The following is a 19,692-nucleotide window of genomic DNA, read 5'->3' on the forward strand; positions in this document are numbered from 1 at the left end:
TCCAGGAACTCCGAACTGGGCTGAACCCCAAATACAGCCAAGCCCAGAGCCGCTTACGAGCCCTCAGCTGCATCTTCCCCCTCTATAGCCCGCACAGGCTGGCTGTCATATCCCACCTCCCTGAAGCCAGAACGGACACCCAAGACAGCAGATGCCAGAAGGTTCTGGATTCTGGCTCTCTCTCTCTAAAATTTCTGCTCCTGACACTCCCATTGCAGTTTTGAAGACAGCAAACTGAGAGCCAGGAGAGCAGAGCTACAGATTCCAGTCAAACGGAGGGAGTAGGAATCCAGTAGGTCTTCTTGGGGGGGAAGAAGTAGTATCTGGGTTGACTTGTGCAGAGAGAACCAGCGTACAAAACTAGATAAGAGCACCGCGGCTCAGAAACCCACCATGCCCCAGAGATGGGGCAGGGTGAAAAGGCTCCGCGTGTTCTGCAGAGTGGGCTGGGGAAAAGGGGCGAGAGAGGTTCAAGACAACGGAGAAGGAGTAGGAGACAGCCCGGGGTCTGCAGGGCAGGACAGACCCTGGCTCTGAGTCTCACTGCACCACCCAGGATGCTTCCCGCCGCTCCCCGTTGCCCCAGCTGCCTCCTCCCGCTCCAGCAGCGCCTCCTCTTGCCCTGGGCTGGGGACAGGTGCTCGGCCCATGCATGGCCCGTATTCCACCCCCCAGGAGAGCAGGGGCGATCACCCCAACCCCCCAGGAAGAACAAGGCTGCCTGTGTCAGGTGGGACACTCCTCTCAGCCCTCTCCTCCACCGGCAGAGGGCGCTGTCCTTGGGGGTGGGGCCTGCGGCAGCAGTGGGGATGCTGTGGGCTGGGTGCTGACCCCTGTGAGGATGGGCCTGTTCGCTTCCAGCAGGGTTTCCTGTTCCCGAGGTTAGTGCTGCCCACAGCCTCACTGGATTTCTGCTGGAGCACCGCTGCCCAGTGTCTGTCCCCTTCCACATCACCCACACACACACACACAAAGCCAAAAGACCACCAAGCTGCCAGCGCCCCTGGAGGGACGTGCTCCCGGGCCGGAGAGATTGTTCAACACACTCAATCCATGACAACATTTGGGGGTTCCCCAAGTGACCGCCCTGAGTACTTTGAGTCGGATGTGGTCCCAAACAACAGCAAAGCTCCCATCATTCCAAATAAAGAAATCACCCAACACATCTGCAGTTCCCGACCTGCCCATCACTCCCGAGTCTCCAACTCGGGGCTGGGGGGATACTACAGGGGACAGCGCACTTGCCCAGCAAGCACCTGGCCCCATTTTGATCCCCAGCACCACCCATGGTCCCCTGACCCTCATCAAGAGTGAGCACAGAGCCAGGAGTGAGTCCTGAACACCACCAGGTATGGCCCCAAAACAAACCCGAATCAACCCGCCTCAGAGCCTGAGGACTGCGGCTCAGAGGTAAACCACTTGCCTGGCAGATGGGAGGCCCCGAGTTCAATCCCAGCGACCCCTGGGTGTGGGCCAAACACAAAAGATGCTGAGACTCAAAGAAACTCGGGCACTGGCCCCCGCCACACAGCTCATGTCCACACCAGGTCCTCGATGCTCCCGGTCAGAGAGAGCCAGTGCGGCCTTGGCCCACATCCCAGGGGACTCTGGCCTCAGTTTCCCCACTGGAAGAGTGGGGTCACAGGAGGACCATCTGCACAGGGAGATTTTCCAAGCAGCTGGCCAGACACCTCCCCATTTCCCCCCACCCTGCGGATCTCCTGCACTCACCCCCAGGACCCATGCAGGGTGAGGAGAGGTGCCTCCCTGAATGGCAGGTGAGTTGAGAAAGCCATCTTTTATTTTTTGTCAGGGTGGGTGTAAATCACAGCAGGAAGCTTTGGGGGGCAGTGTCTTCTGAGGCATTGGCAGTATCATTAATTATGTATTAAGTGTTTGAAAGGCAAAGGCATCGGTAGCCTATAGGATGCATTTGCATGGTAATAGCGGATTGATTCGATGCAGGATCTATACTGAGGGCTACTGGGATTCAGGTCCCAGGGTTTTGCAGTGGTGGTAAATCACCGCCACAGAAATCTCCGCCACGGTAAACAAGGGCGTCCTAACGGCCCCCACACTCCATGCACGCCTGCTGAGGAGAAGGGGCCGCCAGGCTGGGATCCCACCCCTGGGGTCTGGGCTTCAGGTGCAGAGGGGTCTTCCCTGCCTGTGCTGGCCAGGAAACCTAACTGCCTCCAGCTGCGGAGGCCCACAGGAAAAGCTCTTCCCTAACCCTGGGCTGTGCTCAAAGCTCCCTGCAGTTCCCTCCGGGAGTCGATGCTGGAGTGAGACAGAAACTGCACGTGCTGTTCTGGAAATGCAGTTGCCGTTTCCCCTCTTCCAGGACAGCTGCGGTGCCCCCTGCCAGGGAGATGGAGGCCACCACTGAGGCTCAAGGCCTGGGGCAGCCCGAGGCAGATGCTGCAGGGACCGGCTCTGTGCAGGGCAGGCCACTTGGATAGTGTGGAGTGGACAGTCAGAAGGAAGCTCTGGCAGGCATGCCCCTCGGATGTGGGCTGAGGTGACCCACTACAGAGGGGAAACTGAGGCCTGTCATTCTGACAGTCTCTCTGTCACAGATACTGTCTCGATGTCACACTGACCATTTCTGTCACACTGACCATCTCTCTGTCACACTGTCACAGAGACCATCTCTATGTCACAGAAGCTAACAGGAGCAAACTCACTCACACCTTTCTGGAAGCTGCAGGGGTCTCACCAGCTCTCTGCAGTAGGACAGGGCCCCCTCCAGTCATGCGTTTGTGACTCACAGTGGCTGGGAGAGAACTGACAGAGGTGCTCTCCCAGATCTGCTCAGTGACCCTCCAGAGCACCCGCCCTTCCCCACGCAGCCATTGGCCCCCACTGCCTCTACCTCCCTCACCCCACAGCAGCAGAACCCGCGCCCTGCAAGCAGCTGGCTGTTCCACCGCTTGGCGCTAGGGGCAAGGACTCGGCCTCTCCAGCTGGGCTGGCAGAGGGCACAGACATTTGGCAAGAAGAACCAGGGCGAGGCCCCGGAGGGGAAGGCCTGGGCCAGGGGCTGCACACAGTGGCAGGGGGGACTGTGGTGCTGGGTATGGTGACACTCACACTTAGACTCCTGTGGGAAAAATTTAAAAACTGAATTAAACCTCTTGAAAGTTGATGTTTAAAAATACAAGTGTGGGCTGAGCGATAGCACAGCAGGTAGGGTGTTTGCCTTGCACACGGCCGAGCCAGGTTCAATTCCCAGCATCCCATAGGGTCCTCCGAGCACCACCAGGAGTAATTCCTGAGTGCATGAGCCAGAAGAAACCCCTGTGCATCGCCAGGTGTTGACCCAAAAGGAAAAAAAAAGCGGAAAAAAAATCAGTGAAAATACAATTAAAAATAAATCACTGTATCACTCTGATCCCATTGTTCATCATGTCTCCATTCATCCCAGCCCTGAGATTCTTTTTGTTCCTTTTTTTGGGTCACACCGAGTGATGCACAAGGGTTACTCCTGGCTCTGCACTTACTCCTGGAGGTGCTCAGGGGACCAAATGGGATGCTGCGAATCGAACCCGGGTTGGCCGAGTGCAAGGCAAACGCCCTACCCGCTTTGCTATCGCTCCAGTGCCACCAGCCCTGAGATTTCAGCAGCCTCTTCTTACTCGTTTTTCCCAACACTCCCATTTTGGAGGCTCTTTCAGGATCAGGAGAATGAGACCTGTTATTGTTACTGTTTTTGGCATATCGAGTATGCCACGGGGAGCTCGCCAGGCTTTGCCGTAGAAAAATAAATTAATTAATTAAATAAAAATACAAGTGTGCCAAGTCACAGGGGCCACTCCTCACAGAACCATGGACACCCCACTCCCCACTCCCTGTGCCCTTACTCTTCCGGCCCCCAGTGGTATCCAGAGGCGACCCCATGATGTTCCATCAGTGTTGTGGCCCAGGGTCCCTGGCCGGGCCTGGCTCAGCATGAAGACACTCACAAGTCTGAGAAGCAAACAAGCCACCTCCGACCCTCAGACAGGGGACAGGGGGACTCTCAGCCCCGACAGTGACAGGCACGGCCTCACAAAGGCTTCCTCAGGGGCAGGCCGGGACGAGGAGGGGCAGACACCCGCCTCCAGAGGGGCCTGCGGGAACCTGGTCTGTGACCTAGTCTGAGGCAGACTTGAGCTGGGCTCACCCTCAGGTGGCAAAGGTCCCTCCGAAGTCCCAGGACAGCCATACTGATACCTCCTGACCGACTCTATTAAGGCAGTTCCCTGCCTGGTTTGTTCCATCTTCACCACAGCACACTCCAACGGTCAGGACTCAGAGCCTCCTCGACCCTGTCACAGAGCTGGGACACAGCAACAAATCCCCAGAGACCACAGAACTGGCCCCATCTGAAGAGGGGACAAGCCTGGGGTGGCCCAGGAGGAAGACTGGCAGCTGGCATTCTCGGGGCCTTGGAGCATCCCTGACATGGCTCTGACGTCCGAGGGAAGGGACATGCTTGGCATCTTTGAGACCCTGTCCTCACGTTCCCTCCCAGTCAGAGAGAGGGCAAGGGCCCTGGACACCGTGACGGGGATGTTTCTCCTCCACCCCACAGGGCAGGGCGCAGGGTGATCAGGCAGAGGGGACGGCGCCTGCCCCGGCTCCTTCAGCACAGTTGGATCTGGTCAGTCACCCCCAGGGAATCGGAACCCTCAGAACCGCAAGGCCAAAGTCACCCCCAAGGTCCCCTGCCCTTGGCTCTATGGTGGGGAAAGCAGAATTCGTGCATCGTCCCTGAGCCCCCCATTCTGAGGGGGGATTTTCTGGGCCAGAAAGAATCCAGGAAAAATCAGCCATTCCTGACATAATGACCTTCAAGGAGAGCAGCTACGTTTACCTTGAAAGCTGCGGGCTGAGAGCGAGCGTATGCAGACAATGCAAATGCACCGCCCGGCAGTGCGAACTCAATGCAGATGGGGCAAGGCCGCTGCTGGGGGCTCAGGTCACTGAGATGAAGGGGTCGCGGAGAGCTGCAGGGAATCGGCACTGGGTTCACGCACGGGGTCAGGGGCAGTGGGAGTACCTCAAGACGGGGAACAAGGCCCAGGGCTGCTGGGTGTGGTGAGCTCCACCGGGCCAAGCGCCAGACTCCTGCACACACGCACACAGTCACTGCACAGACACAGAATCACATGCACACAATCACTGCACAGAGCACCAAACCCGTGCACACACGCACACAGTTACTGCAAAGAGCACCAGACCCGTGCACACACACACACAGTCACTGCAAGGCACAGAGGCACACGCACCAAGCACTGCACAGACACAGAGACACATGCATAGGCACACTAGCACGAAAACACTTGACACGCATGTATACACACACTGACACACAGAGAAGCACACACAGACACCTGCATGCACAGAAACACACACCTCCACACACAAACATGCGCATATGACCAGCTACACATATACAAAGAAACACATATACACAGAGAAGTACATATACACATCCACACACACCTGCACACACCGACACCCCAAGAGTCCCCTCCACATGAGCCAGCACGGTCACTCAGATGTGTGGATCTGGAAGGAAAGGACATATTTGTGCTGGACACTGTCTGTGCCAGGTGGAGGCAGGAACTTGACATCCTGGATGGAGCTTCACAAAGCAAAGTTAGGAAGCGGGGGATGGTCCCAATACTGACTGCCCAGGACCGGGCCCCAGACTGGACTGACCACTTAGGCTGCCCCGCCCCCAACTTCATATGGCACCACCCATGGTGCTGAGCACACACACATCCTGGGCCCTGACTATGCCCCAGGTCCTTTCCCCTGCCCACTCGGTCAGGGCCCTGACCCTGAGGGCCCCTGTTCCCATGCTCCTGCCCTGCCACCCATCATCCCAGGCGCTTCTCAGCCTACCCTCCCCCTCATGCTGCGAACCCTTCATCTCATCCCTTCGGGGCCTGACTGCTATGACCCAACCACCTAACTCAGGCCCACATATGATGGCATTCAAAAGTGAGGTGTGGGGGGGTAGATTGCTGGAGCGACAGCACAGCAGGTAAGGCATTTGCCTTGCATGAGGCCAACCCGGGTTCGATACCCAGCATCCCATATGGTCCCCTGAGCACTGCCAGGAGTAATTCCTGAGGGCATGAGCCAGGAGTAACCCCTGTGCAAGGCCAGGTGTGACCTCCCCCATCCAAAAAAAAAAAAAAAAAGCAAAGTGAGCTAGGGACAAACTAAGTCACTTCCTCCTACCCAAACGGGAGACAAGACTGGCAGTTTAGCCTCCACCCTTTCTGGGGAGAGCCTACAGAGCAGAAGGACTCATCCCCAAAATGCCCTCCCCACCACTTCCCCCTCACACCCTCAGAAAGAGTCTCAGGCAAAGGATGACAGCAATGATTCACTTCTAGCCAGCCCAGAAGCGTTGCCTGCCCACCCAGGGGTCAGGACCCATGGGAGTAGGACCAGCCAACCCCCCCCCTCAAGCCAACTCTCTCCCTTCCTCTCCCTGAGTCACTGCCATGGTCAGGCAGAGCCAGGACTCACCTCGCCTCGCCCCCAACCCTAGACCTGAGACTCTGTGCCCCCCAGGAACCTCCCAGTTCCAAGAGGAGTCCAGCCAGGAGGAACAGGAGAACCTTCCAGTATAATAAGGCCGTGATTAGCGGAGCAAACCAGAAGAGTTGCGAAATGCCAAATTGTTGGTTTTGTGTATATTTTAAGGCCTCAGACTCTCTCTCCCAATTAATATTCATGGGGACTGGCATGCCATTTATTTGCATATGTAGATTATTGCTCATCCACCGCAGGATAAAATAATTTTGGGGTGTTTTATTTATTGTATTTATTTTAAGCTTGGTTAAACCCAGCAGGTCGGCAGGGCAAGGGCAGCTGTAAATAAGTTTGGCTCTGAGGAAAGGAGGGTCACAGGCCCACAGGGTCACTCCCCTGCTCCCTGCCCTGCAGAGCCAAGTACAGAAGAACCCTTCCACGGTTACTCCAAGTCCCCACTAGGAAGTCAGGCCCCCTCACAGCCCTGGGAAACCAAGACTGTAGTTGCCACTCAAGGTCACAGGTTTGGGGAGCTTCCAAAGATGCTTTGTGGAGTGTCTTCAAACCCAGACTAGGACTCTGGAGATAGAGGTGGCATAAAAGAGTCACAGCGGCACGACATTAGGAATGTATTTCACACCACAGCACCGTATGACTTTAAGTGGTTAAGATGTTTGAATTGTGTTGTATAAATTTTACCACACACACAAGAAAATAAATGCATTTTAAAGGGCTTATTAAGTGAGAGAGAGAGAGAGGGAGAAAGAGAGGGAGAGAGAGGGAGGGAGAGAGAGAGAGAGAGCTGGCCTTGATTGTGGCTCACCCTCGTTTGATCCCCAGCATCCCACATGGTCCCCTAGCAGCACCAGGAGTGATCCCTGAGCACAGAACCAGGAGCAAGCCCCGAGCACAGCTGGATGTGGCCCAAGCCCTTCCCCCTAAAGAAGTGAAGCCCCAACAGTGGCAGTGCCGTCCTGAAATCTGGCATGGTCCGTCTCCATGGAAACCAGCCGCCCATACCCCAGAGGCCCCCCGCTGTTCTCTAAGCCTTCCCGGGGTCCAGAGCAGCCCAAGATCTTAGCTGCTTTGTTCAGGTTTCATGTCTTTGTTTGGCCCAGAACATTTCTTTTTTTTTTCTTTCCTTTTCCTTTTCCTTTTGTTTTGTTTTGTTTTGTTTTGGGGGCGCACATGGCAATGCTCAGGGCTTTCTCCAGGCTTTGCACTCAGGAATCATTCCTGAAGGTGCTGAGGAGGCCATACAGCCCCACAATGATTGTTACAACTTTTTTTTTTTTTTGCAGTGCTGGGGATCTAACCCAGGAGCTCACTCATGCAAGGCATGTGCCCTGCCACTGAACTACAACTGAGCCACGACAATCCCCAGGTCCTTAGCCTTGTTTGTTTTTTGTTTGTTGGGAGCCGCACCCAGCATTTTTCAGAGCTGACTCCTGGCTCTGCACTCAGGAACCACTCCTGGTGGCTCAGAGGACCATATGAGGGTCCATGCCAGGGACTAAACCAGGTCAGCCACATGCAAGGCAGGCGCTACCCACTGTCCCCCCAGCACATTTCTGAACTGCTGCACCCGAATTGAACCAAAAGGTCCAGGTTGAACCATGAGAATTTGGCTGTGTGCTTTGCACTCTTTTTCCAACCCTGGCCCCCTTCCGACCCTGTTTCCTTCCTGTGAACCCCTCTTTCCTAACAGTTGACCCCCTAGCCTCGTGCCCACCATGATTTTCACCTGTGACCCATGAACTGCCTGGAGTCCCCTGAGAAACACAGAGTAGAGGATGCTGAATTATCCCCAAGTCCTTGTCCTATGCCCAGAGTGCTGTAAAGCCTGTGTAGGTTGTGGCCTCAGAGATGGCGCTGAGCAAACCTGGATGGAACCCAGACACTGCTCACAGTCGATGAGGCTTGGGCTGGCCTCCACATTCTCATCCGTGCAATGGGACGATGCCACCTCTCCTACCTCGTGAGACTGGGGTACTCCACAGAGGTTCAGAACAGTTTCTGTGACAGTAAGACTAGTGGACAAATATACCATTTAGCTCAGAGCCATGACAGTCCCTCAGGTTGCCAACAAGACAGCTGAATAACACAACCTCTCAGAACCTGGCTGTTGCTCAGCCTGGCCTGGCTCTGTGGGGGAGGGCTGAAGGATTAGCAGTCATTTGAGCATTAACTCCTTCAACCATGGAGCTGCTATTTCAGACAGTTCAAGAGTCCTTCTCCCATGGGGGTTCCTTGTAATAGGCGACCACTGGGCTTGGGGTCGCTAGGGGTCCCCACCTGGCTCTGCAGCGCAGTCTGCAGGCGCACGGAGTCCAACAGAGCTCCAGTCATTGTCATAGGCTAACCAGGGACAAAGCAGCCGTCTGGCACAGCGAGAGCTGACCGCAGAACCCCTCCACCACGAGTGGGAACAAAGGTGCCCCCGTCCTTCCTTCCGATTGAGAGACATAGCAGGAGCCTTGAGTCACCGGCCACGGCGGAAGAAGCCGCCAAAGCCCAGGGCCACGGAACGAGGCGTGATTAAGTCTCTGCACAAGAAAACATCTATCATGTTAAATTAATATTGTTAATCTAAGTGTGATAAGGCTTTTCCATTTACATATTAATTTATAAACTTGGTGGGGGCCCTGAAGAGTACACAAGAGTTATAAGCCCAACGTGTTTGCGCCTAGTCGTTTTTATTTATATGTATTTAAGTATTATTACATTAATAATTTAAGACAATATTGGAGGCCTGTGGGAAGCCTTTCTGACTTTAAAATGGAACTATCTGTACATTTCTCAAGTTTTAAGACCAGTGGCCTAAAAACAAATGCGGGATGCTCCAAGGGAGAGCCTAGCAAGCCCGAAGGACTGAGTTTCTGGCTGGAGTCATAATACAGCGGGTAGGCCTAGGGCTGTGCATGCAACTGACCCGGTTCGATCCCCCACACCCCCCATGCCAGCCCAAGTCCCACCCAGAGTGATCCCTAGGCACAGAGCCAAGAGTAATCCATGAGCACCACCAGTTTGTCCCAAAAACAAAATTAAAAGAATCAGACTTTCTGTGGGATTGGGGGAGGGAGGTGGAGAAAGCTCCTGGTGAGTCTGAACCAATACGGAAGTTGTTGTTAAACCACAGAATCAAATAAAAATGCTATGGAAACATTCCATTTATTGCTCATTTTCTTCCCCTATTGGGGCTGGGGAGGAGAGATTTGGCAGAGTAGCAACTGCTGACATGGAATGACTTATCCAAGGTCACCTCGCCGCCCCCCCCCCCCCCGCCAACCCCTGGGATCTCAACTCAGTGGTAGGAAAGTGGCCCGGATTGAGGGTGAAATTCTCCTCCTTTGCCCTGAAATGTCTTGTTGATTAAGCAATGAAGGTGATTAAAAAAGCCTATTCCTCTGCCCCCCCCCCGCCCTCCCTCCCCTGCAGAGCCTGACAAGTCGGTCTACCTTCACAGCTCCAGCTGTGCCAGGACCCAGCTTCAAGTGCTCCAAAAACACCAGGAACGCAAGAGCTCCCCACAGACCTATCCCAGGCCCATCCTGACCCAGTGACATCGCCGAAGGTGGACGCCAAGCCCAGTTCCCTGCCAGATCTTGCGAGGGGAATAAACCAGGTTATTGAAGCTGGTTCGTTTGGGAGGTGAGGGGAACAAGTGACTCATCTGGCCTCAGAGGCTGAGCTGTGGAGAAGGTTGAAACCAGTGGGGGCCAGAGCGACAGGACAGAGGGCAGGGCACTTGCCTTGCATGCGGCAGACCCAGGTTCAACCCCCCGGGCATCCCATAGGGTCCCCTGAGCCCTGCCAGGAGGGATCCCTGAGTGCAGACCCAGGTGTAAGCACTGTGAATTGCCGGGTATGCCCCCCCCAAAAAAAAAGGAGAGAGAGAAGTGACCATTGCAGACAGTGACGAGGGTTACTGAGGGTGACATTGTTTATGTGACCAGGTTGAAGGGGAAGAGCCCCCTCCTGTGCTCTTTACTGCCCCCTTGTGGCTGACCATCAGGCTCACAGGAAGGTTTGCACCTCATAGCCTTGGCACTTAACTACTCCCGCCACTCCATGGGAACCTGCCTTCAGATACACACCTGGCACCGTTCTCCTCAGTCTCGATCCAGACGCCGCATCAGAGAACCCTTGTACCAGCCACACTGTGTGAACCAAAGGTACCCCCAAAGGTACAAAAGTCCTTCATCTCACTCCTTGTCTGGAACAATCGTGGAGCACAGCACATCATTGTGAGGATTTTACCAGCTTGTCTCCCCCCACTCCAACGCAAGCTCCATGAAAGCGACGGCTGTTTGGCTGCTGGTGGTATTAAGTTTTTCTTCAATGGGAAGGAAGGAAGGGAGGGAGAAAGGGAGGGAGGGAGGGAGGGAAGGAAGGAAGGAAGGAAGGAAGGAAGGAAGGAAGGAAGGAAGGAAGGAAGGAAGGAAGAAAGAAAAGCAGGCAGGCAGGCAGATAGGCAAGTAGAGAGGGAGGGAGAGAGGAAACAGTCATCAACATCTTTGTTTGAAGTTCCTGAATTTTTTAATCCTCTGAGAACCAGCGGACCTGGGTTTCAACAGAAGCCAGAGGCAGAGGGCAGAGCAAATGGGGGCAAAGAGACCGGGAACACAGAGCCCCCACAGGCCAAGAGAGCACCAGGAGATCTATGAAACCGAGCCTGCAGTTAGAGCTTGACCTTGGCCCTCTCCCGGCCTCCTGCGGGCTGAGGGTTAGAGAGCCAGGCCAGCTGCAGCCTCTCCGGCACCGTGTCCCCTTCTGTAAAGTACTGCAGCAGGGACGGGATGTGGCCAGGGTGGTGAGCAGGTGTCCTGCATGCACACGGTCTTGGATTTGATTCCCGGAACTGCATGGATTCCCCCCAGAAGCACTGTCTGACATGGCCCCCAACAATGATATATACTAATCCTGACTTCACAGGGTTGCTATGAGGCAGAGATAAAACAGTTCCTAAAAACCCTCCCCAAGATGGAGCAGACATTCATCAAACGTCGTCCTTTCCCCATACTGAGGTTAAAGAAAAAGTGTGAAGCCGAATAACTTTTCAAGGTAAATCATCTTATTTCCCCCGTTCCTGAAATTGATTAACTCAAGAAATGCTCACTGAAGGCCCATCGGCTGAAAGGCCACAAGGTTGAACCCCAGAAAGGACCCACTCCCTACCCCTGTCTCAGACCTCTGTGGTCTTACATCTTGTTAGTCCAACTAGAACATTCCAGCAAAGTGCTGAAGAGTACCACAAGCAGTTTATTCTTAAATAGTGAGAGCATGATGTCGGCCATAATGGAAGAAAGGAGGAAGAAATGTTGATGAGGTCAGCAGATGATGAATTCAAGCCCAGGTATTGCTGGTCCTTTTCTTCCTTCCAAAAGCACCACGATTTTCTTCTTCCCTGTTAGCCAACATTCAAATCAAGATGACTCTAAGCCATTATGCTCAGCCCCTTTCCTGGCCAGAGAGCACAGAGAACACATGTTCTCTGTCGGAGAACACATAGGAATTTGATCCCTAATTACAGCCCGTGAAACCTGAGGGAAAGGTTGGTGAGGGTCCAAGAAAGGTCCCTCTGCTGTCTGTGCTGCCTCTGCATGTCACCATAGGGGCAAGACGCCTGGAACCTTCCCGGCCATCACAGGACCTTGAGAACAAGATGGGGAAAAAAATCTGGATCTTTTGTTGATGGTGCCAGGGTTGGAGCCCAGGGCTTCACACAAGCAAGGTAAATGCTCTACCTCTGAGGGACGTCCTTGGCCAAGAATCTGGGCCTTTGATGATGCTGTGGGACCCCTAATAGCAGCAAGCCTGGGCTAGACTCGGCCCAGACCTCTTGTCATGGGGACCCTGTGCCCTACTGTTTCAACCAGGTGAGCTCAATTCCTCTGCTCCTTGTAGCCCTCGTGAACGTACTCCAGTTAAGACTCTTGTCTCTACAGACATAGGAACCAAGCATTCAGGGAAATACGCAAAGGCTGAAAGTCCCAGCCATGACCCTCACGGTGCCTATTCCAAGAGGGGCCCTTCAGACCCAGACTCTCCCCGTGCTCATTGGTTCTAAAGGACACGTTCGCAGGAGGCATCATCCTTGCCTTGACTAAGCCTCCAGGTGAGCCTCACCTTTGCCTGTGCTCTCAAATATATTGAACAGGTTCTCCGCGCCCCCACCCCCCCCCACCTCTGAGGAACAAGGAAAAAGGTCCTTGGATCTGGCCCAGAGAGATCACCCAGCAAAACTCTGCATTCCTGAATATTTGTTCTTTGAAATGTCTTTCTCAATTAGATCTCACCCAAATGTTGGAGATTCAGGCTGAATTCCAGCTCCCAGCTCCACACAGACATGTGAAGCCTGCATAATTACCACAGCCAGCTTTATTTGCTATAAAAACATGGATTTTTTTTGCTCCTTCTCCACTGTAAAATAATCAATAAATAGAATCCAGATGAAAAATACCAGCGTTTAGGCGAACAACTCTTTTATGGTTCTTTTCTTTAGGGCCTAATTAATACATTGGGGATAAAAAGCGCTGTTACATTGACCCCACCAGCTACATTGAAATACAAACTCTCCCTCTCCCTGACCGAGATACAGTTTCACATCAGAAGAGGAGAAGAAACAGATAGACAGACCGAGTTTCAAAACATTTTGAAATGTTCAACAAACAGATCTGTAAATCCGGATTGTATAATTCTTTCAAGACTGTTCGCACTAGCTATTCAATTTTTTTACCCCTCTCCCCAAAAGACACCAAGAGCTAGAGAGAGAGAGAGCCACAGGGAGGGACCTTGCCCTGCACACCATCGGATCTGGTCCCCCGAGCACCACTAGGAGTGATCCCTAAGTGCAGAGACAGGAGTAAAGTGTGAGCACAGCCAGATATGACCCAAACACACACACACACACACACACACACACACACACATATTAAATCTGTGAGGTCATCAGGACACCTGGGCTGTGTAGAGAGGCTTTTACAGCCAAGCTGCCAGAATTCAGCCAGAGCTCCATTTACCCATCTGTAAAATGGGGCTGCCACGTATGTTAGGTCACCGTGAATGCTGGGATGGAAGAGACTCAGGGTGCCAGGGCACCAGTCTCTATGGAGACCTGGCAGGATGACAGCTGCCAGCACTCACCCGCTCCCCACCGCCATGCCCTAACTGGCAGGCGCTTCTCAGAGCGGTTCTCCAATGCCACATCTAAAGTCAGCCCACAGCTGCTTCCGGGTTACCCCTGGCAACCAAGAGCTGGGCTTCTGGAAGCCCACTGAATCTCCTGGCCTCAAAGCCATGTCTTTACAGCATTTTCACCTGAGAGCTTGGAACCCCAAAACAAGGATCCAGACCATATTTGTGAGAACATTCTGGGTCAGCACCTGTTCAGGTAGTGGCTATGGATTTGTCACCACTCACCAGCTGTGTGGTGTGTGTGTGTGTGTGTGTGTGTGTGATGTCAGAGGTAGAACTGGGGTACCACCACCTGACACATGCATTCTACCACTGAATCACATCCCTGATTTTACATTTTAGATTTTAAGCCCGCCCGCCTACCTGTTTCATTGCTGTGTTTCCCCAAAGCCTAGTCCAAAACTGGAACTCAAGAACCATTCTTGGAATATTTCTTGCACAATAAATGTCCTGCCCATAGGAGATCCAATACATTCACATATTTGAATGCTGTTAAAGCTTTGCATGGGGGCCTGGGGCAGGCGTTTGACTTGCATGCGGCTGACCCGAGTTCGACCCTGGCATCCCTGATGGCCCAAGAGCACCAACAGGAATAATGCCTGAGTGCAGAGCCAGAAGTAAGCCCTGAGTATCATCGGATGCGCAGAAAAAAAGAAAAAAAATTTAAGCTTTGACTGTAAAAGAGCAGAGAAAGTGCTGGAATCCCTGGGAACAATGAGAAAGCAGGAGAAGGAGAAGCAAAAGCCTGAACATTTCCTTCCCAGCTGGAGTCACAAACCTCAGAGTCTTTAACCTGGACCTAAATGCGGAGACATCTAGGGCCAGAATCCCAGCGCGACTTCTGCAAGCTGCCCCTGCTTCCTGCCCAAAGGCCAATTCCCAGCCAGGACTCTGCCATCAGGAGTTTTCCTGGCTGCTGAGCTCTCAAGCCTCATGGTCCACCCTACACACACACCCCTCCCCCGCCCCACCCCGCCCCCGCCAAATGGGCTGTCTCTCCAAGGCTCAATTCCATACCCTCCCTTCCCAGGGACTCCCCGGGGAGTCCTGCCCCCTTCGGCAATGTTTCACCCCAGGGCGCCTCGACATCTTTGATGTTTTGGCATCGTCGCGGGCCGGGAGGGAGCTGGATGCTCCCGGACCAGGTCCCGGACCTCAGTGTCGCCCGCAGCCTGGTCCTCCAAACGATTTCTCCTGGGAGCCAATCCCAGCACAGAACCTACCACCTACCAGAAGCATCCAGAAACCGGTCTTCTCATCTCACTCAGGCGGGGCCTGGCGCTTGCAAGGGCGTGCAGTGCCCGGGCTGGGAACACTCGCGGCGCGGAGAAAGTGGTGCGGTCAGCGGGATGCTAAGCACTGGAAGGAGCCGGGCCGGGAGCCCACGGACCTGGTGTGCGTGGCCGCCCGCCCGGAACCGGCGCTCCCAGCCTCCGTTCTCTTCTCGCGTTCTGGGAGTTGCTCTGCGCCGTGGAAGGACTAGGTGCAGACTGCAGTAGTGGACCTTGCTGGGCGCTCTGGCTACGCAAACAGTCTGTGAACCGCGCGGAACGCCAGTGCGTGCGGCGCACCGGGGAAGCGCGCCCCGAGAGCGCACGGCGGTGCGTGGGGGCGACCGTTCCAGCGCTCGAGGACCCCACCCAATCTGCAGAGGAGACCAGCCAGGCTCGCCTTTCCCAGGGCCGCACCCAGTCCCCGCTCTCCGCATCACGTCTTAGGTGAACCGCCTCGAACGCGGCGCTCCGGCGGCCGCAACGCTGAGCCCCGCTTCTCCGCGGGGGCGCGGGCAGGACCCTAGCCCCTAACCCGAGATGCGCCCGCTGAAACCGTCCCCCAACGCCTGCGCCCACGTGCGCCAGGCCCTGACGGGTCCGCTCCCCGGGTGCGCGGAGTAGGGGGTCCCGAAGCCGAACCACTTCGCAATATTTTGCTGGAGAACACGAGCACGCGAGTGGGGGTGAGACCAGCCTGGCCAGGACGACAGATCCCGAGCGGCGGCTTCAGGGCATGGAGCCCCGGAGTCCAAGCCCGGAGCAGGCGGCCACGGCTCGGGGCTGTGGGTATGACAGCGCCGGGGCGTCGCGCTCCGCGATTCAACACGGACCCGGGCCGGACCGGTCCCCCACGCGGACCCTGAAGCCTGAGAGGAACGATGGTGCTTGTTTTCACAATCGTGATGTATTGGAACGAGTTAGAAAATCAGTAAAGCACATGGCCCAGGGGATGATGACCGCGCGCGGCGGCGATCTGGGGCCGGGGATGACGACCACCGGCCACTTACTTCCCCGCGTGCGACGACCGCCCGTGGCAGGGCGAGAAGTTGGGAAGTTCGGGACCGAGCTGCAAACGCGCACTGGAACGTACTCGCTTCTCTTTGAAGTTCGGAACTGGGGGGAGAGGGGATCGCAGCCGGGGGCAGGAGGTCGGGGGTCGCAGTCCGGGAAGTCAGCCTCGGGGCTGTCCGGGGCCCCCGACTCGGCAGAAGAGGCGGGAGGAGAAGGAACGAGAGCCGCGTGTGCGTTCCGCCGCGTGCCTCCGAATCCCACGGACGCGCGTGGGACCGACCGGAGCTCGGGCTGCAGCGAGGGGGCACCCCGGCCACGACGGGGACTGAGCCGCGCCCGCAGGTTCCGCGCGGGGATCCGGCCAGCACCGTGGCCGGCGCGGCCAGCGGTGCAGTGCGCGCGGCCGGCGCGTCCCGGGCGGCCGGGGGGCGGGAGCACCCAGACTCGGGGGGCAGGGGTCTCCCAGGGACAACGCGCGCGAGCCGACTCTGCACTCCGCTTGGACCACCGGGCGGGCGCCGCCGAAGCCGGGGCGTCCTGCCCGAACCCCCTATCTTGGCATCCTCCCAAGTCCGGGAGTCGCCTCCTGTCCGCGCCAACTCGGTTCCTTCTGCAGCCGCGAGCCCGGCGGGGCGGCGGGGAGGCACCGGGTGGAAAGTTAAGCAGAGCCCCGGCCCCCTGCATCCCGCGGTCCGGACCCCTCCGACACCTACCTGCTTCCGCGGCCCGCCCCGGGCGCGGGGGGTCGGGCGATGGGTCCTGATGCGCGGGAACCGGAGCACGCAGCACCCGCAGCCAGCGGAGCGGGAGCGGCCAGCACCGAGCCCCGCGGCCAGCGGCGGGCGGACACAGCGCGCGGAGCAGGGAGCGGGGACTGGGAGCACGGTGCGGGGAGCAGAGCCGGCAGCGGGCGCCCCGCCCGCCCCAGCCCCAGCCTCGCCCCTCGCTCCTCCCCCGCGCCCGCCTCCCGCCGCGTCCCCGCCCGCCGCTCGCGGACCCGCCGCTCGCTCCGGGCGCTTCCAGCCTCTCTCGCTCGGGTTCCCGGAGCCGCTTTGCCGCACGCCCCGGATCCACCCGGTTCTCGCCGCCCTCACGCGGCCCGGGTTCCTCGCTTCTCTCCCGCATCCCCCTTTTCTCGGCTTCCCCTCCTTGTCACCCTTCCCCATCTCCTTTCTGAGCCGCACCGCCCCTCTCCCGCTAGCCCAGACCACCGCGCGGTCCGCCCAGCCTGGAGGGGGCTGAGTAGGGGGTGCTGGGAACTGAGGACAAAGAGGGACAGGTCAGGGACACTGAGACTTGGAAGCAAGGCTGGAGAGATCAGTACGGGGACCGGCAGGCGGGTAAAGAACTTGGAATTGGGGTCCCCAGACGGGATGAAAAAGTGGGGCTCAGACAACAGAGGACCAGGAGACTCAAGGCCAAGGTCCTCCGGGACCTGCAGCCCAGAACAGGCTCTTGTACCATCCAGGCAACCAGACCACCCTGCTAGGCTGTCAGCCTCCACCTGCCCTGAGCCCAATCAACCTCTGGGGACCCAGTGACCAGACACTGAAAACCACTTCTCCCCACCCCACTCCTCTGGCAGCCCTGGGGGACCTCCAGGCACTCCTGGTTGTCATGAGTGCAGGGGTCTCCCTTTGCATGTCTGTTTTCTCTCCTTTACCCCTCTAACTGCAAGAATAGGAAGACCCCACTGTAAGCACTCTGTGGGGGGTTTAACCCTCACCATCCTTCACAGCTGCCTTCAATCCAGGTCTTTCAGGCAAAGTTGCAGCCCTAGAGCAGGTCCTGGCCCTTCCCCACATCAGCCAGTCAAGGAGTTCTTTCTAAGAACTTGTTTCCTAGTTTTACTTCAAATTACTGGGGTCTGAGATTTTTCCCCTCTGTGCCATCCCAGCCAAAAGCATCACCTCCACCAACCAACCCCCGAGGGGAAAACTTTACTTTGAGAGAGTGGCAAAATGTCACATGAATACCGCAGCAGATGTCCCGCCTTGGACCTTGAATCTAATCAACACACCAGGACCTGGATCTCAGTCATGCCAGGAAACCAGAGAACATGGAATAAGGGCTTAGACAGAGAGGGACGCTGTGATACAGGAATTCTCCTGAGATCCCACACCTCACTGAGGAGCCTACCTGCCTCTCCCTGACCCTGTCCTGTGGTCACAGACAAGCTGGGTGGCCTTGATCGCTCACTGTCCCTCTCTGGCCTTCTGTTTTCTGGCCTGGCTCTAAAGAACCTGAAACAGCTGTGCCCGCAGGCCTCTGCCAACTCTGAGGGGCTGCATTGTTTGAGCATCATCAAGGCAAAGGCTGAAAAAATGAGCTGGAATGTTCAGGCTTTGTATCGCTGCTCTGCCTCTGTCTAACTGCCACACCAGGCAGCCCACTGCCTCTCCAAACTCAGCCTCCTGCAGGGCAAGGGGCTTAACCAGAATGGAAGCTTCTGGGGCTTCAAGCACTTGGCAACTGTCTGCCAGGAGCATGATGCACGGTAGGAGTTTACCTCTCCTCTTCATCTTCATGGTCCCTTTTGGAGTATGTGTTCCAACTGCCACCACACCTAGACCACACACCTCTGCTACTGGCTCAGGATGCACTCCTGGACCTGTGCTTAGGAATCACTCCTAGCAGGGTTCAGGGGATTAGATACAGTGCCAGGGATCCAACAGGACCATCTGCATCCATCTGCATGCAAGGCGAACACCTTCTCTGTTCTCTCTCTCTCTCTCTCTCTCTCACTCACACACACACACACTCCCACTCTATCTCTCCCTCTCTCTCTCTCTCTCTCACACACACACACACTCTCTCACACATACTCTCTGTTTCTCTCTCACACACACTCTCACACACACTCTCACAACTCTTTCTGACACACATTCTCTCTCATACACTCACACACACTCTCACACACATGCTCACACACACACACTCTCATACACACATACACACATACTCTCACACACACTCTCTCACACACACATTCTCATACACACATACTCTCTGTCTCTCACACACACTCACACACACACATTCTCTCTCACACACTCACACATATTCTCTCTCTCTCTCTTTCTCTCTCTCGTGCCCTCCAGCCCTCACCTCTGAATGGCACCCTGCATTGATAACTCCCACCTCAGTGCAGTCATATTTTGGCAGCTGGGCAGGCTTTCCCAAATGGCCATGGTGCCCCATCCACCGGGAAGCATTACCTTCCCCATCCGGCTCTCACACTTGTCCCCTGCCAGGCATGAGTGTGTGTCTGGGAGCTAGCTGGCCCGCTCCGTGCTTTGCTCGGGTTTGCCTGGTCGCCTGCCATACTCTAAAAAGCCACATGCTTCTATAAAGCTGCACCTTCTTCACCCAGATGGCAGGTCTCCAAGGACACATGTCCCCACAGAGCCAAGAACACTTTTAGCAAACATCTCTGAGGGTCATCGAGGGGGCAGGCTGATGGCAGCCTCTTGCCAGGCCCTCAGAGCCCGCTGGGAGAGCCTCTGCTTTGCACACCCACTGCTTCTTACACATCCAAGCCAGCAGCGACAAGTTTGCAGTGGAAGTTACGAGCACATCCCACACAGGGATGTCCATCTGAGGGTAGAATTATAGACAAGCGTTCACCCTGCTGAGCTCTCAGCCCTGCTCACAAGGAGCTGACATTCCTGCC

At 56.0% G+C, this 19,692-nt stretch overlaps 1 protein-coding gene across 14 annotated transcripts in view; it reads right to left on the bottom strand.

Annotated features, from left to right (window-relative positions):
- The window catches only part of MEGF11 (multiple EGF like domains 11), a 311,370-nt gene extending 294,411 nt beyond the window's left edge, over window positions 1-16,959 (bottom strand). For all 14 annotated transcript variants that reach the window (XR_008794233.1, XR_008794235.1, XR_008794234.1 and 11 more), the window contains exon 1: window positions 16,733-16,959. The gene's annotated coding sequence lies outside the window, so the exon portion shown is untranslated. The remainder of the gene's footprint in view (window positions 1-16,732) is intronic.
- Between the last annotated feature and the right edge of the window lie 2,733 nt (window positions 16,960-19,692).

This window comes from Sorex fumeus, unplaced genomic scaffold (genome assembly GCF_029834395.1).
Source record: "Sorex fumeus unplaced genomic scaffold, SorFum_2.1 ptg000063l, whole genome shotgun sequence".
NCBI lineage: Eukaryota > Metazoa > Chordata > Mammalia > Eulipotyphla > Soricidae > Sorex > Sorex fumeus.